A 10,734-nucleotide genomic window follows, 5' to 3' on the forward strand; every position below is an offset into this window, starting at 1 on the left:
AAAATGCTGGAAATACTCAGCAGGTCAGGCAGCATCTGTGGAGAGAGAAACAGAGTTAATGTTTCAGGTCGATGAACTTTTGACAGATGTTTCCAGCTTTCCCTTACTGGGGCATAAGGATACCTTGAAATAGCATTGCAAATGGCGGCCACCTGAGCTGAAACGCCAATTGTTTCTGGGTGTGTTGATGTAGTAGTGGTGGCAGCACAGATTGACATGAAAATGGCTTTTGGGGGCCCTGACTATATCAGTTGACTCTTATTTGAATCTTTTACTTAGGCCCTCACCTGTGTCTGGCGGGCGCGCTAGTCACCTAAGTCAAGCTCCGCCCACAAATTGGAAGTCAACCTTCAGCGGTAATCAGTGGATTTTATTTCCTTTCATTTTCCTCCCACTATTACTCCATTTACAGGCATAAATGCAGAGCCCCAGTTTGTCACAGTGTGCTGTGAATACTGTAGTTCCACAGAAGCACGATGAAAATACCACCCATGATGTATCTGTCTATCTCTCTCTCTGCGACACACACAAAAACATGGAATTTGTCAACAGCGGCGCAGCCCAGGTGAAATGTTCACTCACACGCCAGGCTCCAGACAGAAGCACCACTTCTAACAATAATTAGCTGCTTATGTAGGAAATTATTTCAGAAATGTGATTGGTCAGTTTTGTGGTACTTTCTACTTAGTGAATGGTAGCTTTGAAAAAAAATTGACCAGTTGGTTGCTGAGTTTCCTCCTGCTTCATTCTTCATTGTTACATCACTGGCTGAATTGAGCTGCATTTGATTCATAGTGGACTGGATATTTGTTTGCTAATTTAACACAGTTGTCCACGTTTCAGCTACTTACAGCCTCAAGGGTGATGTCCTAAAGTGTGAGACCTTGGAAAGGTGACCCCTAAAAGGAAACAATAAATAGATATTACATCTATTAAGCAAATACTTCCACTGAAGAGACAAAAGTTATTTGTCAAAAGAACTTCTTCTGCCCATTAATCAGTCTGAACATCTAAGAGCTTCAGTTAATGGTGATTGTATCATTAAAATTAAGAGTCATTTTTTTCCTAGCAATCTGGACAAAGGTATTGGAATTATCTCTTGTGACTGCTCTTCAGTCTAATAGCTTGTTTACCAGACTTTAATTCTATCCAAGAAGTCTACTTTACACATTTATTTGTAAATGTTCAAAATGGTTGAGTTTGTTGTCCTTCAGTATTGAAATTCCTAATTCTGCTCACCAATCATAGACAATTGGTCAAGTGCGAGAATGAGCCAAAGATAATCATAATTTGTAGCTCCACTAATTGACAGCACAGGCATTAGGAAGACTAGTACCGCAGTTATGCTGAGAGAACATGCCAGACAACATCAAGCACCAAGATGTGCCAAATTCATCTTTTCAATCACGGGCTAAGTGCAGATGCATAGTGTGTTCTTTATCATTTATTTTTAAATGAAATTCCATCAGAATAGGTATTCTATTGGTCCTTTACATAAAGCTATCTTTGCTACTTTGTAAGTGCAATTTAACAACAGTTGAAGTTGCAATGTGTGAAAGATAGGCCAAGGGTAATCACCCAGACTGTGCAACGCAGCCTGAATAATAAAATTACTCCATCTATCATGAAACTGCCCATGCCCTTGCATCCAACTAGTGAGGGTGGATAAAGAGTTACTTAGTTTTAAGACACTTTGATGCTGGCATTTGTTTAGGCTTGACTAGGAGACAGGCATTCACAAATTAGTGGTGTAAACATTCCGAGCATCTACACTACTGAATCCCATTCCCTTTGAACCTGCTACAGGAAACTTTCTGGTATCTGGCACTGATGGGACCGAGCTGGTGCCGGTCGATCAACACTGCCGGAGAAACCAGCGCTAATGTTAAAACATACGGAGATTCTGAGCTCCGTATCTAGCAACAAACCCTGTTTCTTAGCAACAGCTTCAAAACAGTCGGCGCAGCTTGCAAGCGTCTCTGTAGCTAAGCAACAGCTTCAGCTAGACGCTTGCAAAGCCAGGAATGGAGAAAAAAAGCAACAAAAAGTAAAAAAAGTTATCTGAACCAACTCCTGAATTTTGCCAGTGGATAGAGCATTCTGGAGATTTAACCTCCGTTTAAACGAAAGTTTTCTGTACAAGGATCAAGGACCTATCATTCTGCGGGTCTAGAATTCTGCTGCAGGTATGAGGGCGCTGGATGTAGTAGTGGAAACAGCAGAAGCTGGCTCACGGGCACCGATCTCCTGGAATGGGAACTAAAACAGTGGTAAGAAAAATAAGCAAGTTCTAAAGCAATGGTCATATAAAAGTGCTTTGATGAAGTTCATTAGTGAATTAATAGTGCTGTAAACTTCAAGTACTAAGGGAATTCCTGCAGACCGGAGCAGCGGAGGGAGGGAGGAGGGGGGGGGAGAGGGAGGGGGGGGGGGGAGAGGGAGGGAGGGGAGGGAGGGGGGGGAGAGGGGGGAGAGGGAGGGAGGGGGGGAGAGGGAGGGAGGGGGGGAGGGGGGGGAGAGGGAGGGAGGGGGGGAGAGGGAGGGAGGGGAGGGGGGGAGGAGGGGGAGGGGGGGAGGGGGGGAGGGGGAGGGGAAGGGGGGAGGGGGAGGGGAAGGGGGGAGGGGAAGGGGGGGAAGGAGGGGAGGGGAGGGGAGGGGAAGAGGGGGGAGGGGAAGAAGAGTGGGAAAGCAATAGTGGTAGGGGATTCGATAGTTAGGGGAGCAGACAGTCATTTCTGCGGCCGGAGACATGACTCCAGGATGGTATGTTGCCTCCCTGGTGCCAGGGTCAAGGATGTCATCGAGCAGCTGCAGCACATTCTGAAGCAGGAGGGTGAACAGCCAGAGGTTGTGGTCCATATCGGTACCAACAACATAGGTAGAAAGAGGGATGAGGTCCTGCAGGCAGATTTCAGGGAGCTAGGAAAGAGATTAAAAAGTAAGACCTCAAAGGTAGTAATCTCTGGATTACTCCTGATGCCACACGCTAGTGAGTACAGAAATAGGAGGATAGAGCAGATGCGTGGCTGGAGAGATGGTGCAGGAGGGAGGGCTTCAGATTCCTGGGGCAATGGGAGTGGTTCTGGGGGAGGCAGGACCTGTACAGCCCGGACGGGTTGCACCTCAACAGGGCCGGGACCAATATCCTCGCAGGGAGGTTTGCTAGTGCTGTTGGGGAGGGTTTAAACTAATTTGGCAGGGGAATGGGCACCAGGATGTAACATTAAAAAGGGGAAATAAAGTGTTCAAATGATTGGGAGAGGCAGAGAGCACTAACGTAAGAGATAGTAAAGTATTAGGTGGGGTCAAACCAAGAGAGAATACAGGATGGTCTAGGATGGGTTTACAGTGTATGTATGTGAACGCACGAAGCGTAGTAAACAAGGTCAGTGAGCTGCAGGCACAAATAGCCACATGGGAATATGATGTTGTGGCAATAACTGAGACCTGGCTCAAAAAAGGGCAGGATTGGGTATTAAATATTTCTGGTTATAAAGTGTTCAGGAAAGATAGGAGGTGGTGTGGCAGTATTGGTCAAGGAGAATGTTACAGTAATGGAGAGGGAGGATGTCCTGGAGGGGTCAAGGACAGTATCTATATGGCTAGAGTTAAGAAATAATCGAGGTGCCATTACACTACTAGGTGTATTCTATAGACCACCAACTCGTGGGAAAGATATGGAGGAGCAAATTTGCAGAGAAATTACTGAGAGGTGCAAGAACTATAGAGTAGTGATAATGGGGGACTTCAACTATCCTAATATAGACTGGGATCGTAATAGTGTTAAGGGCAGAGAAGGGGAAGAATTTCTGAAGTGTGTTCAGGAGACCTTTCTTGATCAGTATGTTTCCGGCCCGACCAGGGAGGAGGCATTGCTGGATCTGGTTCTGGGGAATGAGGCAGTTCAAGTAGAGCAAGTGTCAGTAGGGGAACATTTAGGGAACAGCAATCATAGTATCATAAGGTTTAGATTAGCTATGGAAAAGGACAGGGAACAATCTAGGGTAAGAAAGTTTAACTGGGGGAAGGACAATTTCAGTGGGATGAGAACGGATCTGGCCCGGGTAAACTGGAATCAAAGATTGGCAGGCAAAACTGTAATGGAACAATGGGCTGCCTTTAAAGAGGAAATAGTTGAGGTACAGTTGAGGTACATTCCCACTAGGGGGAAAGGCAGGGCAACTAAAGTCAGGGCTCCCTGGATGACAAAAGAGATAGAGAATATGATGAAGCAGAAAAAGAGCGTGTACGACAGATGTCACGTTGTAAATACATCTGAGAATCAGGCTAAATACAGAAAGGTCAGAGGAGAAGTGCAAAAGAAAATAAGAGGGGCAAAGAGAGGGTATGAGAATAGAATGGCAGCCAACATATAAGGTAATCCAACAGTCTTCTATCGGCATATAAATAGTAAAAGGGTAGTAAGAGGAGGGGTGGGGCCGATTAGGGACCAAAAAGGAGACCTACGCATGGAGGCAGAGGGTATGGCTGAGGTACTAAATGAATACTTTGCATCTGTCTTCACCAAGGAAGAGGATGCTTCCATAGACATAGTAAAGGAGGAGGTAGTGGAGATACTTGATAGGATAAAAATTGATAAAGAGGTATTAGAAAGGCCGGCGATACTTAAAGTAGATAAATCACCAGGAGTGGATGGGATGCATCCTAGGATGCTGAGGGAATTGAGGGTGGAAATCGCGGAGGTACTGGCCATAATATTCCAATCCTCCTTAGATACAGGGGTGGTGCCAGAGGACTGGAGAATTGCAAATGTTACACCATTGTTCTAAAAAGGGTGTAAAGATAAACCCAGCAACTACAGGCCAGTCAGTTTGACCTCAATAGTGGGGAAGCTTTTAGAAACAGTAATCAGGGACAAAATTAACAGTCACTTGGACAAGTGTGGATTCATTAAGGAAAGCCAACACGGATTTGTTAAAGGCAAATCGAGTTTAACTAACTTGATTGAGTTCTTTGATGAGGTAACAGAATGGGTTGATGAGGGTAATGCGGTTGATGTGGTCTACATGGATTTCCAAAAGGCATTCAACAAAGTGTCACATGATAGGGCTTGCCAGCAAAGTTGAAGCCCATGGAATAAAAGGGACAGTGGCAGCATGGACACAGATTTGGCTAAGTGTTAGGAAACAGAGGCCTAGAATTTCAGTATAGCCAGTTTTGGGGCGCTAACGTTAGCGCCCGCCCGAAGTTAGCGCCCGCCCCAAAGTTGCGCCCCCTTGCCGGAAATTCAGTCGCTTCGCCCTAAGAGGTTGCTGGAGCGCTAAAAGAGGCGTTCCACTACTATCTTTAGGCGCTAAGCCGGCGGTGCAGAGGGATAGCGCTGAGGTGGGGCGCAGCGCGGGTGCGGTCATTTTTTGATTGACAGCAGGCCCCGTGGCGCCGACCAGCTCTTAAGGGGGAAGGGACGATTTGGTCTGCTGCCACGCCCTGCACACTGCAGCTTTGCAAATAGGCCTCAACACTGCTGCTCAGCCCCAGGGAGTCATGGCAACGCCAGAGAAGGCCCGTGAGCGTGCCCTGCGCTTCTCAGAGCGTGATCTGGGAATAATGGTGACAGCTCTGGAGAAGAGGCGCAGGATCTTGTTCCCAGAGACTGGGAGGAATCCGACCCACCAAGAATACACCAGAGCCTGGAAGCAGATCGCCAACAGGGTGACGGTCACCGGCGATGCCCCCAGGACCCACACCCAATGTCGGAAAAAATACAACGACCTGACCAGGATTGTCAGGGTGAGTACCCTTTCCAGTCTCCTCCTCATTCTTGCATGTACACCTGACATGATGGGCAAAGGGAGCTGAAAGGCCTAATGGCCAGCCCTCAGCCAGCAGCTTTGGGACAGTCATGAGCATCAATTGCCCATTCTGCACTCTACACTCTGGCCAAGCTATTCCACCATGGGAGGCAGTGCACAGTACATCAGGGCTACACTCTGGCCAAGCTATTCCACCATGGGAGGCAGTGCACAGTACATCAGGGCTACACTCTGGCCAAGCTATTCCACCATGGGAGGCAGTGCACACTACATCAGGGCTACACTCCGTACTTACAGCCCGTCCTTTCTCTTGCAGGCTAAACTTGCCAATAATCGCCAGGCCCATGCCAGGACCAGGGGAGGCCGCGCCTAGCTGCAGAAGCTCACTCCCCTGGAGGAGCGCGTGAGTGGGCTCATGGGAGCCCGGCTGATCGTGCCCACAGCGTGCGGAGTAGCCGACCCTCCACTGCCCGGCAATGGTAAGGACCTCGTCTTTTGGCCCTCTCGCGTCGCACTTGCGCATCCGAGCTACCTCCTTTGCCACTGTCCCACCAATGCGCTGAATGCCACCAGTCCTGACTCCCTCGCTGACGCCGTCTCCTCACTCTGAAGCTACTCTTGTGCATTCCTGCTTTCAGCTGGTGACGACCAGGTCCCTGAAGCTGCCAGTGACAGCCCCTCCGAGCAGGAGGAGGAGGAGGAGCAAGAGCAAGCCGGACCATCAGGGGAACACTCAGGTCCCGCAGGAGAGGACGAAATGATTGACACGTCCTCACTGGACGAGTGCCTGGACCAACTGTCGCAGGGGATTGCAGCTGCTGGGACCAGTGGCGTCCAGCCACCCAGGAGCCCTGCGCGTGGGCCGCGGCCTTCCCCCCAAAGGGGGGAAGGATCAGAGGGGAGTGCAGTTGATCGGGACACTCGCCGCCACCAACGTGGCAAGGTTCCCCTAGTTCGGTCCTCTGCTCCCCAGCGGGAGAGTCCCGACTCCAGTCCGGACACCTTCACCTCGGAGGAGGCGCGGAAGCTGGACAAGATGGCCGAGGATTCGGACCGGCGCCACACGGAGCTCATGCGCGTGGTGGGGCGCATGCCTGAGGCCATCGAGTCGCTGGCGATCAGTGTGCGCGAGTTCGGGGCATCAACTGCCGCGAGTGGCCGCATGCTCACTGATGCCGTCAAGTCCCTGGCGGGTGGAATGCGGGCGCACACCAGGACAACAGGGGCACTCATTGCTGCCACACGCGTTGTCTCAGGCAGGCATCGCCAGGGCACCCGCCGCGCTGCAGCATCCCAGCGAGCCGCCCCTCGGCTGATTGGTGTGGATCCTGCAATGCGGGCCCGGCCGAGTGCCAGCGCGCCACAGCACCAGCCAGCGCATCCCAGACGCCAGCTTGCCCACATTGCGCCATCCGTCGCCGCCACTCCCCCACTGGGGCGTCAAGGGCAAGCGGCTGCAGCTGATGGTGGCCAGGCTCAGGTGCGCCACTCAGCAGCCGGCCCCTCGAGGCCCAAAGGCCGTGTAGGCCGCCCCCCAAGGGCATCTGGTGGAAGGACATCTGAGCCTCAGGCGCCTTCCCCCAGCCTCGCAGCAGCCACTGGGCAGAGCTTGCGAAGGAGCAGCAGGCCGGGCAGGGGAGGCAAAAGGCTGGACAAGGTCTCGCCCTTGCGGGCCACTCAGTAGAGGGTGTGGCCAGCTTTCGTTTTATACGGCGGTGGCCATCGTTCTTTTGCCCGTGGTTGTTTGGTTCGTGGGCTTATTTTTTGCGTTAAGGCCGAGGTTGAGGCCAGGTTTGTACAAATGTGGAGTTATTCCTCCCCAGTTTGTGGGAGTGAGTCGTTTGTTGGGCTTTTTGTGGGGCCCGTTGATTGTTTTTGGGGATTCATGTGGGAATGGGTTTTCATTTTTGTGTAATAAATAATTATCTTTATTCATAGAGTCTCCATGGTTGTTCTTGTTAGTGTTTGTTGGCTTCGCTGGCTGAGGGCTTGCGGAGCAGCTGCATTCATCTTCCCTCATGGCCACAAGGCATTCCCTGACAGGGGGCTTAGAAGTAACGTGTAATAAGGTGGCGTCGCGCGGCCCTTGGCCCTGGTCGCTCCCTCCTGGGAACGTACTCCTGCTCCTCCTCCTGCTCCTCCTCCTGAGGTGGTGGTCCAACGTCAGGTGGCAGTGCCTGAGTCCTGCGGATAGCCAGGTTGTGTAACATGCAGCAAACTACCACAAATTGGGAGACCCGGTCCGGCGAATACTGCAGAGATCCTCCGGAGCGATCAAGGCAGCGGAACTGCTGCTTGAGGACCCCAATAGTTTGCTCGATGATGTTGCGGGTGGTTTGACGGCTCTCGTTGTATGCCTCTTCAGCAGCGGTCCTGGGCGCGCGGAGCGGGGTCATGAGCCAGGTACACAAAGGATAGCCTTTGTCCCCGAGTAGCCATCCTCTTGGGGGAGGCTGTGCCTCGAACATGTCATGCACAGTACTCTGCCGCAGGACAAACGCATCGTGGCTGCTGCCTGGAAAGCTGGCATTGACAGCCATGATGCGCTGCTTGTGGTCACACACCAGCTGCACATTCAGAGAATGGTAGCCCTTCCTGTTGCGATACTGCTCGCCATGCTCCAGAGGGGCCCGCAAAGCCCCATGCGTACAGTCAATGGCACCCTGCACCAAGGGGAAGGCCGCGAGTCTTGCAAATCCCAATGCGCGCTGATGCTGGCTCTCCAGGGCCATGGGGAAGGAGATGAATTGGCGTCTCCTTCTGAACAGTGCTTCGGTCACCTGGCGGATGCAGCGATGCGCGCCGTACTGGGAGATGTTAGCTATGTCCCCAGCAGCAGATTGGAAGGAGCCGGTGGCATAGAAGTTCAATGCCACCGTCACCTTCACTTCCACCGACAGAGACGTCCTGCACCTGAGCTTTGGACGCAGATCTCTGCGAAGCAGGTGGCAGATCTCTGCAACCACCTCCTTTCGGAATCGGAGCCTTCTAACACATCGCGCGCCAGTCATGTTGAGGTAGGAGCGCTGCTGGCGGTATAGCCTGACTGGGTAAGGCCTACGTGGCTGACGCCTGTAGCCCCCTCTGCCTCTAGCCAGGGCTGCCCCTCTCACAATGCGTCTGCGAGCCCTACGGACATGGCGCTGCAGCTCCGTGTTGGCACCCCATGCAACCCCCATCAAATCCTGGCAAACAGTCAAATTTCCAAAAGGCCACTTGCAGCGCTCTGGCCTGAGTCCAAAAATACCTGAGCTGTTGCTGCTTGAAACCAGTTAGCTATCCTCCTTGTTGTGTGTCCAGAAATGCGTTGCACAAGAGTGTTTGCTGCAAAATGGCTGGCCTTTATACTGGAGGGTACGTCCCCTTTAATTTGCGCCCCCCGGGGCCCGCTCTGGCTGTGTTGCGTTCCCTTTTTCAAACGCTCCGGCCGCCAGCCGCACAATGGGGCGGTCCGACTGAAGTTTGGAATCGGGGCGGCCAAAGGGCGTTGCACGAGGATGTGACGTCATTTTCTGCGCGCGCATCCGGGCGCTAAACTTTGCGCTGGCGCTAACGGCCAACTTAATTTGGGGCGAGGCGCAAACTGCGCTGCGCCCGGGCGCAACACGCATAGCACCCGACATTCACTTTTCTTTAGGCGCTAACTGCTGGCGCAACCAACTGAATTTCTAGGCCAGAGAGTAGTGGTGAACGGTTGTTTTTCGGACTGGAGGAAGGTATACAGTGGTGTTCCCCTGGGGTCGGTTCTAGGACCACTGCTTTTCTTGATATATATTAATGACTTGGACGTGGGTGTACAGGGCACAATTTCAAAATTTGCAGATGACACAAAACTTGGAAGTATAGTGAACAGTGAGGAGAGTGATAGACTTCAGGAAGACATAGACAGGCTGGTGGAATGGGCGGACACGTGGCAGATGAAATTTAACGCAGAAAAGTGTGAAGTCAAACATTTTAGTAGGAAGAATGAGGAGAGGACATATAAACTAAAGGGTACAATCCTAAAGGGGGTGCACGAATGGAGACACCTGGGGGTATGTGCGCACAAATCGTTGAAGGTGGCAGGGCAGGTTGAGAAAGCAGTTAAAAAGGCTTACGGGATCCTGGGCTTCATGAATAGAGGTATAGAGTGTAAAAGTGTGGAAATTATGATGAACCTGTATAAAACACTGATTCGGCTACAACTGGAGTACTGTGTCCAATTCTAGGCACCGCACTTTAGGAAGGATGTGAAGGCCTTAGAGAGGGTGCAGAAAAGATTTACGAGAATGATTCCAGGGATGAGGGACTTCAGTTACGTTGATAGACTGGAGAAGCTGGGGTTGTTCTCCTTGGAGCAGAGAAGGTTGAGAGGAGATTTGATAGAGGTGTTCACAATCATGAGGGGTCTAGACAGAGTAGATAGAGAGAAACTGTTCCCATTGGCAGAAGGGTCGAGAACCAGAGGACACAGATTTAAGGTGATTGGCAAAAGAACCAAAGGCAATGCAAGAAAAAACTTTTTTACATGGTTAAGATTTGGAATGGACTGCCTGAAAGGGTGGTGGAGGCAGACTCAATCATTGCTTTCAAAAGGGAGTTGGATAAGTACCTGAAGGAAAGAAATGTGCAGGGCTACAGGGAAAGGGCGGGGGAGTGGGACTAGCTGAAGTGCTCTTGCAGAGAGCCGGCACGGGCTCAACGGGCCAAATGGCCGCCTTCCGTGCTGTAACCATTCTATGATTCTATGATTCAATTCTATGATATCTACTTTTCACTCGAAGGCAGATAGCCTTCCTGTGTTCATATACAACTGAATATATTGGCCTTTAATCATACTGAGTAAATACTAATGTACCGACCCTTTGCATGTTCATCTGAAATGTCCTTTTCTGCTATTTTACCAGAGGCATTAATCTAGCTTCAAGTCAAGAAAAATCTCAAAAATAGATGGTTAATACCTCTGTTAAAGGAGAGGAAT

Source organism: Somniosus microcephalus, chromosome 22 (genome assembly GCF_052327205.1).
Source record: "Somniosus microcephalus isolate GS21.2 chromosome 22, FLI_Smic_1.0, whole genome shotgun sequence".
NCBI lineage: Eukaryota > Metazoa > Chordata > Chondrichthyes > Squaliformes > Somniosidae > Somniosus > Somniosus microcephalus.